This window comes from Callithrix jacchus, chromosome 4 (genome assembly GCF_049354715.1).
Source record: "Callithrix jacchus isolate 240 chromosome 4, calJac240_pri, whole genome shotgun sequence".
Taxonomy (NCBI): Eukaryota; Metazoa; Chordata; class Mammalia; order Primates; family Cebidae; genus Callithrix; species Callithrix jacchus.
In genome coordinates this window covers 102282839-102296991 of record NC_133505.1, presented here as the reverse complement: position 1 = coordinate 102296991, position 14153 = coordinate 102282839, and the positions used below count along the sequence as shown (strand labels likewise).

Here is a 14153-nt window from a genome sequence, read left to right as displayed (position 1 = left end):
ACATATGCAAATCAATAAATTAAAGTAAAATCTTGATAATTAAATGTATAATTTGATTAGCATGTGGTAAATTTAAGAAATAATGACAGATATAAAACTCTGATCTCTTTTGAATATTCACATTAGAATTATTTCTACTTGATAGCAATCAGATTGAAGAGTTATTTATGAAAGAATTGCACAAAAACATTGTATACAAGTTGTATTTTGATGGTTTAACTTTTAACAAAAGTGGAGTAATACAATAGAAAACAGTGTTAAACATTTCCCAAATTATTCAAATATGTACATACAAACAAGTTAGGAAGTTATTTCAATCTGAGTTGTCTTAAAAACAGAAAATACAACCTGAAACAGAGGCTTGAGAATTCTATTCTGTTTGTGGTGATCTCATCATATTAGACCATTGTAGACCTAATGTTTCTATAATGAAATTTCACTTTTCGAATAAAATATTACCTGTCTCTAGATTTTCAACACTGCAAAATGTCAGCATTTCTTCATTATACTTAGAGAACAAATACTACTCTTCATTAAAATCATGTTGATGTTATTGATTTCCTTGTTTGCCTTGGTATTCTCAGTGTTGTTTAGCACTTTGTGAAAACGGTATGTGGAATGAGCTACCTGAGCAGTGTTATTCATCATCTCCTTTCAAGCAGTTCTTGAAGAGATCCATTCAAATCCAAGTACAAGGCTATAGTTTTTTTTTTTTTTTTTTTTTTTTTTTTGAGACGGAGTTTCGCTCTCGTTACCCAGGCTAGAGTGCAATGGTGCGATCTTGGCTCACCGCAATCTCCGCCTCCTGGGTTCAGGCAATTCTCCTGCCTCAGCCTCCTGAGTAGCTGGGTTACAGGCACGCGCCACCATGCCCAGCTAATTTTTTGTATTTTTTAGTAGAGACGGGGTTTTACCATGTTGACCAGGATGGTCTCAATCTCTTGACCTCGTGATCCACCCGCCTCGGCCTCCCAAAGTGCTGGGATTACAGGCTGGCTATAGTTTTTATTGCTAAAGTCAGGAAAAGAGTTAGTACTATGCAGTAAAGATAAACTTTCCACAAATGTTTATGGTTTACAATAGAAAATTTTGTCAATATATGTACTTTCAAAATAATATGCAGTTAAAACACTACACTGTTACTGATACATGAGTTTTAAGACGAAAATGGAATATGTTTTCCCTAAATTAATTTCTTTCTTGAGGTTTCCTACTTCCATACCTCTCCTTCTCCTTACTTTTGCCAAAATATGTTTAGGGAACTCTGCATTCTTTAATACCGTCTTCTTCTAGCACCTCTCCCTGACCCTGCCCACCAAAATTCAGAATAAAAATTACAAAATAAATAGTTACATTTGGCTCTGTCTCAAGATTATCAATTTCATGTGAGATTATTTTTTCACCCCCAGGAACCTGAATTACACCATGTTGGTGAGATTCCAACTACTGTCAGCACGTGGACTCATTTACATGATAGAAAGAAGCAGCAAGTCACCAACAATTAGTAGAAGATACCCATAGGTTAAAAGAAAAGTGGATGTAATATAGTCAATTTATCATACATTTGGGGAATTTCAAGCTTCTGGTTTTATTTAATGAATAAAGAAGAATGTTCAAGAAGACAAAGTACCTACACAGCCTAAAAAGAAGAAAATTCTGTCATTTGCAACAATGTGGATGAACCTGGAGACATTGTCCTAAGTGAAATAAGCCAGCCACAGAAAGACAAATACTGCATGATCTCACTTGTATGTGAAATCTAAAAAGTCAAACTCATAGAAGCAGAGAGTAAAATCATGGTTGCTGGAGGCTGTGGAAGTGGGAAATGAGAAAGAGATGTTGGTAAAGGGTATAAAGTTTCAGTTAGAAGGAGTAAGTCTTAGTGCTCTATTACACAGCGTGGTAACCATGGTTGATAATGACATATACTTCAAAATTTCTAAAAGAGTAGTTTTTAAAGGTCTTCATTATAAAAAATAAAAAGTAGATGAGATAAAGGGCATGTTAATTAGCTTGATTTAATCGTCCTACAATCTATACACATATTAAAATATCACATTGTATCCCATAAATACACACAACTATTATTTGTCTATTAAAAATTCTTTTAATTAAAATAAATACAGGGAAAGGAGTTACTTCTTTTTTTTTTCATTTTTGTATATTGAAGAAAATTGCTCACAATCTTAAGCCTTACTGTACAAATAGTTAAAAGAGTAAGTTAGTATGCCCTATGGATTGGTTACACTTTTAACTTTACCAAAAATGTATTTACAGGTGTGGTAAAGGAGGTATTCATCATATTGTTTGTGATTTAAAACCTTAAATTGTGCACAATTACAATTGGATGACAGTTCTAGAGCTTTCCTTTGTTTCATCAGTCATGCTAACTGATCTTTCAGAATGGATGCTAATTTCTCTGTGTTTCAAAGACAGCTTTATGAATGTCATAGGTTAAAGGGAGAAAATGCCACATCAATTTGATTAATATTCTGAGCTAATGGAAAAAGAATGATTGATTTTAATTTCCTTCACTACAACAACCATACCTGTAGAATGATGTGCTGGAAAATGAAGAAAAGAACTGATGTGGTACTTGTAGAGGCAGCTATAACAAAGGTTAAGACCTGAAACTCCACAGTTTGACAACTCATATTCTAACTCTGGCTTGACATTTATAAATGCCTGTTTCCACATGGGTTTATTGGGGATTAAATAGATACTACATATAAAGCACCTAAAATAGTGCCTGGTACAACAGTGTGATACCTCTACAAACCCACCAGGATACCTAAAATAAAAACATTCAAATAATACTAAATGTGAAAAAAGAATGTGGAACATCTAAAACTCATATATTGCTACTTGCAAATAATAGAACCTCAGTAAAGAAGTACATAAAACATTAGAAAATATGTTAGCAGTCACTGGTCCTAGAGGTTTAGGTTTGTAACAAATTTTGGTGGTTCTTTTTCTAATTTTAATATTTCCTTTTCCTTACTCAATAATGAGGGTACGGTTAGCAAATAAAAGAAATTATATTTAAATGTCACTGTTCTTCAAAGGATTTTAGACACTCCATCAACATTTTCATTTTCATTCTCATTGTTCAACATCCTACTATGTTATTTGGACTCATTTCTTCCTGTGACATAAAAATATATCCAGTAGGGCTCCCAGTGAATTTAATCTGACTCCTTTTGGCAAAAGAGACCTCAGATGAATGTTAGATTCTAGAGCTTTGGCAAGGCAAGCAGTCGGTCGGTCATGCTTCAATATTCCCTTATCTCATTAACCACCTCACCACTTTCCTACATTAAACAGAAAACAGTTCCTGAAAATCTGTGTCTGGAAGATTTCTCCCTTCAGCTTAATAGAACACCTGTTGTAGTGGCCAACATCCTGTGACTTCACATGGTTTCATCACGAAAAGTGATGAAAAAAAATACTAGCCTTAAAAAGCATTCCATCCTGACCATCAGCTTCAAAGTGGTCTTGCCTGGTCCACAGAGGCTGTGTACAAGATGCTTCTGTGTCATGTGTTTCACCTTCTGATGTAAACAGCCAAGTTTTACCTTACTTTAATATTAAATCTCCACCCCAAAGTGATCAAGTGATCATGGGACATAGGTACCATATATGCATGCGTTAGGGTTCCCTCATAAATATTCATAAGATTCTCCTATATCCTACTATATTTGTATGCATACCTAATCTCAAAAAGAAATCTCAGTCTCTCTACCTTTTGTCTCTGAAGCACCTGCTTTCAACTTCTGCCAGAGGTTCTGTTCCCCAACCTACAGGCTGTAATTTTTTACAAGAAACAAAGCTCTCCTTTTCTGCTTTTATAGATCTTATTGTTTTAAGTTGACATTCTTTACCACAGGCTCTTTCTTCAGCTCCAAGTTTCTGTTAAATGGCTATGTATGGCAATATTACTATTTTTTTTACTTTGCTGTTTCTATATAGAACTGTTCCTAAGGCCTTAGTGTTTTCCCTCCTCAGATTTCTATCAAGGTATTTTCTAAGCAAAGGTAAATGCCTTCTTCTTTTTAGGAATTCAGAGCCAGCTGTAAACATAGAAATTATTTCTCTTCAACCCACCTTCTCGTTTGACCAAAACAGAACACTATTTTTTTTTCTCATTTGCCTATGGATGATGAAAGAAATTTAATTGTGTGGGATAAGTCAAGGTTTCAGCTGTAAGTTTAGTTTTGGTTCTCTAGATGTGACACCTGTTAAGATGAGCAAATGAAGACTGGCCTGTAGTAGATTAGCTACCTTTATGAAAGACTACAAATCATTTTGTACTAAATAGTTAATATTTCTGTGATAATCCAATAATCACACTGGAGTCAGGGAGAGAAGACCCAAGCCCTGTTTCCAGGTATCCTACTCTTTTCGTGATTTGGGGAAAGGCATTTTATCTCTTCGGTGAAAGTGTTTTCATTTGTAAGATGAATACATTTGATCAGTTGATCTCTTTCTAAAGTAATGATGTTGACCTATTTAAAAGATACTATTTTAAAATACATAAACTTGCTTCCAAGCTTGTGATCTTTTGGTTTACCAAAGATAGTACATGACTCTATATTCAATAGCTTCTTGGCTATTTTAAAAATAACATTTCATTTTTTTAAAAAATTATAGAATACTTCAGCTGTGTGGGAGGAAAAAAAATCTTCTAATTATAGGAGGATAGCAATATCTACCCAAAAGACCTTAATATAGAACAACCATATTTTCTTTTTTCAGTTCACAGGTTTAATTCATATAACTTAGGAAACTGGAAGATGTCAAAGAAAAATTTATAAAGTGAAAATTACAGATAACCCATCACAGTGAGAATACTGAAATACTGTTATATAGTTTTTGATACATTCTGTTATTTCCTCAAATATTTTTCTAGGGCATATAATACAGTCCTGTCCTTTGTTTATAATTAGAGTAAATATGAAATTTAGTACTTAAAGATATTAATTATCTGTTAGCAATCATAAATATTTTCAATATTAAATAATATTATGGTCCTTATTTTTAGGTTTTTAGGCAATTAGCTAATCACTTCATGATTAAGGGAACTTTCTCAAGGAACTTTTTCATTTTGTTTCTATGCAACTAATGGGAACGTTGGAAAGATTCCAATATTCCTGTCTGATAATTTTGTGCGATCATAAGTAGGCAGTCTTGAATGTGGTGATAAGGTGAGGAAGACACAGCTGTGGTTGGTAACTAGCACTTTAGCGTTGGCATCAAAATATGTAAATTCCCTGAGAATAACACTGCCTATTTCACTGGGTTATCTTCAGGAAAGAAATGAGATCCTTACCAAGTACAATGTGCTATACACAACATCAGGAACAAGCATGAGTAGATTGCTGTAATGACTTTTCCAGAAACATTTTGTTCCATTGGGCCTGCTCTAGGGCTCTGTGGTTCCTGTGTTTGGAGGTGCATGGATAGATGAATAAGCAGAATCTTTTCTTCATTTCCATTATTATAAACACAAACACCAAATACAATCTCCTAACCTCTCAAAAGAGTGATATATTCTATGAACAAATGGGTGATGACACTCTAGTGTTACAAAGAAGACTGGATCAGGATTTGAAAATAATACCTCAAAAGCACAGGCAATCAAAGCAAAACTGGACAAATGAGAATACATTAAATCAAAGTCTTCTGCACAGCAAAGGAAACAGTCATTAAAATGAAGGGACAACCTATAGAATAATAGAAAGTGTCTGCAAATGAAGCATCTGACAAGGGGTTAATACCCAGAATATCTAAGAAACTCAAACTACTTGATAGCAAGAAAACAGATAATCCCATTAAAAATGGGCAAAAGACCTGAATAGACCTTCCTTAGAAGAAGCATACAAATGGCCAATAGATACATAAAAAAAGTGCTCGGCATCAGTAATCATCAGAGAAATGCAAATCAAAACCACAATGAGTTATCACCTCACTCTCATTAGAAAGATTATTATCCAAAAGACACACACACACACAAATACTGGTGAGGAACAGAGAAAAGGGAATTCTGACATACTGTTGGTGGAAATGTAAATTAGTACAGCCTTTATGAAAAAGAGTATAATGGGTTCTCAAAAAATTAAAAATAGAACTACAATATGATCCAGCAATCCCATTATTAGTTATATACCCCAAAGAAATGAAATCAGTATGTCAAAGAGACATGTGCCTATTTATTGCGGCACTCTTCACAAGACAAGATATAGAATCAACCTAAATGCCTATCAGCAGATGAATGGATCAAGAAACTATCACACATCACACACACACACACACACACACACACACACACACACACACACACACGTGGACAAAATTTAACCATAAAGCAGAATGAAATCCTGTCATTTGTGACAACATGGATAAACCCTGAGGACATTAAGTGGAATAAACCAGGCATGGAAAGACAAATACCACATGTTCTCACTGATATGTAGAATCTAAAAAAGTTAATTTCAAAGCAATAGTAACAGAGTAGCTACTAGAAGCTGAGGTAAGTGGTGGTAGGGGACCAGGAGAAGTTAGTCAGTGGGTGCAAAGTTACAATTAGGAAGAAAAAAACTTGGCGTTCTATGATACAGTAGGGTGACTACAGCAAATAGCAATGTAGTGCATATTTCAAAATGACCAAAAGAGAAGATTTTAAATGTTGACACAACAAAGAAATGATAAATGTTGGAAAGTGCTGAATATGGTAATTACCTTAATTTGATCATCATGCCATGTATATATATATGTTGCAATATCACATTGTACCTCATAAGTACATCATAAGTACATAAATATGTGCAATTATGATGTGTCAGTTATAACTAAAAAATTAAGTTAAATAATCAGACACATGAGTAGACTGCTGCTGGCAAACACAGGAGGTGTGGAGGTTGCCTCATTTCTGGAAGTGTGAAAATCTAATAGCTCTTTCAAGACTTCGCTGAGTTCTATAGAAGAACATGGGGATGAGAAGAGGTATTGCCAAGTACCTTTTGGTTGATTTCTGCTTCTGGAAGAAGTATTTTATCCTTTCCCTGGGGTTAAACAGTTTCTGCTCTGGGATTGTAACACTCCAAACACCGTGGATATAAGGAAGTAACGTGAAGCAGCTTTTTTTACCCAAGCCTTCTTACTGACTTCACAATAACTTAAAATCAAATGGTTTATTTCCCAACTGGAGACTATGGTGGCTGTTCTTACCCTGCTAGCACACTGGTCTGCTGCCAGCTTCCTTGCTCTTCTCTTGATCTTCCTCTTGTTTTTCCTCATTCCTCTATCACTATTATATAGAGCAACATTTATCTCTAGTTCCTGGCCCAAACTTGCAAATCTGCATCCATAACAATGCTCAGAGTACAAATTAACAATATCCCTGCTCCTTTGGAGACACTTATTTTTATATCTAACCACCATTTTTCTGTTAAGACTGTGTTAGAATATTCTATCTGTAAACATTTTTATACTATTACACATTGGCTTATACAAAGCTGAGATATTGGGATCATCTCGTAAACATAAGTGCATTGAGACTTTCTGTGAAAGTGACAATTAGAGTGAGATTATTCTCTGGCTGTGCCTTGAAGGGTGGTTTGGAGGTTACTTTTTGAAGTCTCTTAAAACGATGCTGAAATTTCTTAGACATTTTATCCCGAGTGTCATGCCCACACTATTAATTTTTCTTTTGTCAATTTGTATAGAGATACTACTTGTAAATGCCATGCTGTAGTTTTTCTTTAGAACTGTTGATATAAGTCTAATGAAATTCTTTCTTTCTGTTGTTGACCTTTGTTTAAATAAAGTATGTTTAAGCATTTGAACAACTGAGCCATTAACATTTGCAAAACATCTGTTGTTGTATTTGTAATTAGATTTTTAATTATTTTTTAAAATCATTCTATGCACTGATATTGCAGTTATTGCCAATCTATGCATTGGTAACATAAGAACTCACCTATTTTCATATCTATGGCATCACTGCAAATCATAACACTCTTTGGGCTGAGTAAAGACAGTCTAATCTTAGCAATATTCTTGAATATATTTAAACAATCTTTTCAAATGTCAGCTGAGAGCTCAAAGATGTAGAGAGCTGGAAAGGATATTGCTCCCAACCTTACTACAAGAAAAAAATTTGTACAAACTGCAAATTAAAGAATTTTATTTAACTCATCAGAGAACTGCAGTGGCAGGGAAAAGAACTAATGCAAAAGAACTAATGAGAAAGACAGGACCCTGGAATTTGCATACTTGAGCCTAGACACCATATAAACCAGTAATAACATGTAGCTATTTTTTTTTTAAGAAATTGCTAAAGTCCAAGTATGGCTTATAATACGGTTTGGCTCTGGGTTCCCACCCAAATTTCATCTTGAATCAAATTCCCATAATTCTTATATATTGTGGGAGGGAGCAGGTGAGAGATCGTTTGAATCATGGGGGTGGTTTTCCCCATACTGCTCTCATGGTAGTGAATAAGTATCAATAGATCTGATGGTTTTATCAGGGTTTTCTCCTTTTGTGACTTCCTCATTTTCTCTTGCTGCTAGCATGTAATAAGTGCCTTTTTCTTCCTGCCATGATTCTGAGGCCTCCCAGACATTTGGAACTGTAAGTCCCTTAAATCTCTTTTCCTTTCCAGTCTCGGATTTGTCATTATCAGCAGTGTAAAGATGGACTAATACAGTAAATTGGTACCAGTAGAGTGGGGCATTGCTTAAAAGATACCTGAAAATGTGGAAGCAACTTTGGAACTGGGTAGCAGGCATAGATTGGAATAGTTTGGAGGGCTCAGAAGAAGACAGGAAGATGTGGGAAAGTTTGGAACTTCCTAGAGCCTTGTTGAATGACTTGGACCAAAAGTCTGATAGTGATATGGACAATAAGGTCCAGGCTGAGGTGGTTTCAGATGGAGATGAGGAACATGTTGGGAACTGGAGCAAAGATTACTCTTGTTATTTAGCAAAGAGACTGGTGGTATTTTACCCAGCCCTAGAGATATGTGGAACTTTGAACTTGAGAGAGATGATTTAGGGTATCTGGTGGAAGACATTTCTAAGCAGCAAAGCATTAATGACATGACTTGGGTGCTATTAAAGGCATCAGTTTTATAAAGGAAGTAGAACACACAGGTTCAGAAAATTTGCAGCCTGACAATGTCATGGAAAAAATCAAGATGGCTACATCGAGTGTTGATTAGAGCACAGGGCAATAAGAACTCTAATTCATTGCTAGTGGAAATGCAAAATAGTGTACATTGATATAAATAATGATTGAATAAATGAATGAATGAATGCACAAGTAAACAAACAGAGACAAATGACAAACTTTTTAACAGAACAATTCAAATTAATAAATGTAGAAGGACTAAAGGAAATAGAAAATAATTACTAGTACATTGCTGGAGTAATTAAGACACTGATGCTTGCAAAAATCAGGGGACAAAATATTAACTAGTAACATGATGTTGGCAGAGCCTCACAGTATCTCCAACAAAATATTTATGGATTACTGTGATGTTTTAGCATATGTCCACAAATTCTTTGAAAGTTTTCCCACCAGGAGGTGGAGCTTAGTTCCCCTTTCCTTGAGGGCACTGAACTTAAGAAACTTGCTTTTATCAAATTGAGTTTAGGAAGGAAAAAATAATAATTTCTACATTGGAAAAAAAAATTCAAATACTACTTTAACCAAATGATGACAGATAATTTATACCACCAGAATAAGTCATGCTGAAATTATGCACACCAGATATGATGCCGTAAGGAATAAATATCACCTCTTTGATAGTCTTTCAAAAAATTCATAACCTCCATATAATCATCCAACAACATAAGTCAAAACTAAATTCAGGAATATTCTACAGAATGTCTGGCCAGTATTCTTCTCAAGTATGAAGTTCATGAAAGATAAAAAAAAAAAAAACTAAAAAAACTATCATAGATTAAAGGAGACCAAGGAGATATGACTATACAGTGAGCTGAATTGAATTCTGGAACAGAAAACAAAAAACAAATACAAAAACACATCAGTGCCAAAGTTGGTAATATCTGAATAAAGCTTATAGTTTAGAGTAAGTATTGCCAAACTATAACCCATGGGCCAAATTTAGCCCATCATGAGTTGTCGTACAATTTTAGTAGAACAGAATTGCGCCTGTATTACATATTGTCTATGACTGCTTTCACACTACAATGTCAGAGTTGAATAATTGCAACTGAGGCCATCTGGCCTGCAAAGCCTAAAATATTTACTATCTGACCCCTTTACAGAAAAAAAACTTGCAAACCCTTGGTATGTGAGAACATCTGTGTACTATATTTTGTCAGTCTTCCATAAGTCTAAAGTAATTTCAATATAAGAAATGTAAAAATGTCATTTGAGTTACATCACCAGTACATTTTTAGCTACCATTGTTTGAGAGCTTTCTATTTTTAAACACTTTTTGCCAAGTGATTTTTAGGTCCTGCCCTAATTAATTCTCTCAGCTGCACTTTATATTTCATCTTGGTATTAGCCTCATTTTACACCTAAGGAAACTAATGTTAATTATGTCAAGTGACTTGCTGAAGGGTACAGAGTTGACATGGTTAAAATGCAGAACCAGGATTTAAACCAGTCAGCCTGAGACTAAAGTTCATATAACCCTTTTCTATAAGCTGTATTCCTGGATCAACTTCAGAGACCCAGTGTCACCTTCAGAGAAGGCTCAGAATTCATTTATCCAATGTATTGAAGACCTACCAGTGCCAGCTACTGTACCTGTATGAAAACAACATGACCCACACAATTTTCGGAGATCTAAGGAATGATAATTCTATTACTTACAGCACCTCCTGAGCTTGTTCTTACTCTTTCAAAGTTCTGATTAAATTTACAAATATGTATATCACTTATCTTTCCATTTACACTGCCTTTATAAGCATAAATTATATGGCAAAGAGTAAACTTACAGGCCTTTCCCTTCCTCTTGTATTTTAGTCTGTTTTCTGCCACTGTGACAGAATACCACAGTGTATATAATTCATAAAGAATAGAAAATTATTGGGCTTATGGTTCTGGAGACTGGGAAGTCCAAGAGCATGGCACCAACATTTTGTGAGGATTATTTCATGATGGAAATTGGAAAGCAGAATTAAGTATGAGAAACAGAGCAAGGCATTGGAGCCAGACTTGCTTTATAACAACATACTCTCATTGTAAATAAACCACTTCTGCAATAATGACATTAATCCATTCATGAGGGTTCTGGCCAAATTAACTAATTGCATTTTATTAGGCCCCGTCTCCTGACACTGTTGCATTAGGAATTAAATTTACAACACATAAACTTTTGAGGGACACATTCAAACTCAAATTGTTACACAATTGTGACACATTGTTATCTACTTTAACAGTCCTCAGGGGCCTCTGTTGTTTGCCACCTGTGGTGTGATCATTTGTGCTTATTTTTTTACTTTGAATTAAGAAAACAGACATATTCCAGACTTTACTTGAGTCTTATCTATAGTCCAATTTTTAAAAAAATTATTGAAGTGACAAGTTAGCTTTTGTTCAGGTCATTAAAAATGATCTAAAACACCAGTTTCTTAAGTTTGTTGGTTATATGCATTCCCAATAAATTCAAATTCACTATACTTAATGCTTCTAATTATTAAATATTACTAATAATTTCTCAGTACATCCTTTGAAAATTACCCTTGGAAAACCAAATCTCTTTGGTATGTACTACTACCAGAGAGTATTGCTGGATACTACAGTTTCCATTAGTTGAAAGGGAGAAGGAAAGCAAATAATCTCTTTGTTCTTTGTGGATGCTTTATGGTTGGGGAAGGGGAAAACTTTTCTTTTGAAGGCTTGTAATGCATTTTTGTAGACATTACCTCTGGTTGACAGTATTTTTTTAATGTGAAGATAAATGACTGACAAAATATTAAGCCCCATTGAACACAGTTAAGCATTATTGCTATCTGAGCCCTGGTTTGACATGAACAGAGAATTATTTTATTTGAGCCACACTTAGAATTCATGATAGGTTCACTTTTAAACACCAGATCTCTGATGGCATAGCTGCCTTTATGTGATTTTTCAAGTCCCTTTTAAGACGATTCAATATGTGTCTGGATTTGACAAGTAAAGCTTAAGTTTTAATAACTGCAAAGGTATGCCACAGCTAGAAAGGAACTGATGATGAGGGTTTTAAAAGAATTATTTGAAAGAAGCCTTATCACTTTTATATTAGAGCACAGTTAAATAAAAAGCAGCTAGTGTTATTACTGTCAAGAAGCACATTTTCTAACTATACATTTCTATAGCAACATATCTATCTATAGCAATACTTCACTGTTTAATTTGAGATGTAGACTAGGTGAGAGATACGTTTCATTCGCCTATTCTGCAGGCAATTCCTAAACCTGCTTAGGAGTGATAACAGCATACAGACATGGTTAAGAAACACAACATGACATTTTGCTGAGTGGAGAAAAAATAATTGTAGCTGCTAAAGTGATTTATGGATTACTACTAAGAAATAAGCTCAGATTTGGTATTTGAAGTCCTCCTCAGAAAGTATCCACATATAAATGGTTTCCCCAAATTCCTTGGAGTACCTTGTTGTCAGTATCTCTCTAATACTCAATATCCTCTTTCTCTACCTTTGAAGTGTACAGAATCTTTATTGAGATTTTTTTGTGACTTCCTAGGGGGCATATACTTTCATTTTTAACTTTTATTTTAGGTTTGGGGGTACAAGTGAAGGTGTGTTACATAGGTAAACTGTGTCACAGGGGTTTGTACAAATTATTTTATGATATTAAGCCCAGTGACCAATAATTATCTTTTCTGCTCCTCTCCTACACTCAAGCAGACCCAGTGTCTGTTTTCTTCTTTGTGTTCATAAGTTCTCATAATTTAGCTTTTACTTATAAGTGAGAACATACATTATTTGGTTTTGTGTTTGTGTATTGGTTTGTTAAAGATAATGGCCTCCAGCTCCATCCATCTTCTTGCAAAAGGCATAATCTCATTCTTTTTAGTAGCTGGATAGTATTCCATGGTGTATATGTAACAAATTTTCTTTACCCAATCTTTCATTTGTGGGCATTTAGGTTGATTACATGTCTCTGCTATTGTGAATAATGTTTCAATGAGTGTTCACATGCATATGTCTTTATGGTAAAATGATTTACATTCCTTTGGGTACATACCCCCTAATGGGATTGCTGAATTGAATGGTAGATCTGCTTTTAGCTCTTTGAGGAATCGCTTTTCATCATGGTTGAACTAATTTTTACTCTTTCCAACAGTATACTTTATACTCCCTCCTTTTTTCTCCACAACCTCGCCAACATCTGTTTTATGTTTATTTTTTAATAATAACCATTCTGACTGGTGTGCGAAGGTATCTCATTGTGATTTTGATTTGGGTTTCTCTAATGATCAGTGATATTAACTTTTTTTCATATCTTTGTTGGATGCATATATGTCTTCTTTTGTAAAGTGTCTATTCATGCCCTTTGTCCACTTTTTAATGAGGTTGTTTGTTTTCCTTTTTAAATTTAAGTTCCTTATAGATGCTGGATAATAAACCTTTGTCAGATGCATAGTTTGCAAACCATGCATTCTGTAGGTTGTCCATTTACCATTTATAGTTTGTTTTGCTGTGCAGAGGCTCTTCAGTTTTATTTGATCCTCCCTTGTCAATTTTTGCTTTTGTTGTAATTGCTTTTGATGTCCTTTTTAATGAAATCGTTTCCTGTTCCTACGGCCTGAATGGTATTGCCTAGGTTGTCTTCTAGGGCTTTTATAGTTTTGGGTTTTAAGTCTTTAATTCATGTTGAGTTGATTTTTGTATATGGCATGAGGAAGGGGTCCAGCTTCAGTCTCTGCATATGGCTGGCCAGTTAACCCAGCACCATTTAGTAAATAGAAAATATTTTCCTCATTGCTTGTTTTTGTCAGGTTTGTCAAGTATCAAATGGTTGTAGGTATGCGGTTTTATTTCTGGGTTCTCTATTCTGTTCCATTGGTCTTTGTCTGTTCTTGTACCAGTACCATGCTGTTTTGGTTATGTAGACCTATAGTGCAGTTAAAATTTGGGTAACATGACATCTCCAGCTTTGCTCTTTCTG

At 34.7% G+C, this 14153-nt stretch overlaps 1 long non-coding RNA gene across 1 annotated transcript in view; it reads left to right on the top strand.

The window, feature by feature from the left end:
- LOC118152694 (uncharacterized) overlaps positions 1–7844 on the top strand; it is a 44493-nt gene extending 36649 nt beyond the window's left edge. The window contains exon 4 of the long non-coding RNA XR_004741426.3: positions 1410–7844. This is a non-coding gene — a long non-coding RNA (uncharacterized LOC118152694). The remainder of the gene's footprint in view (positions 1–1409) is intronic.
- Positions 7845–14153: the final 6309 nt, after the last annotated feature.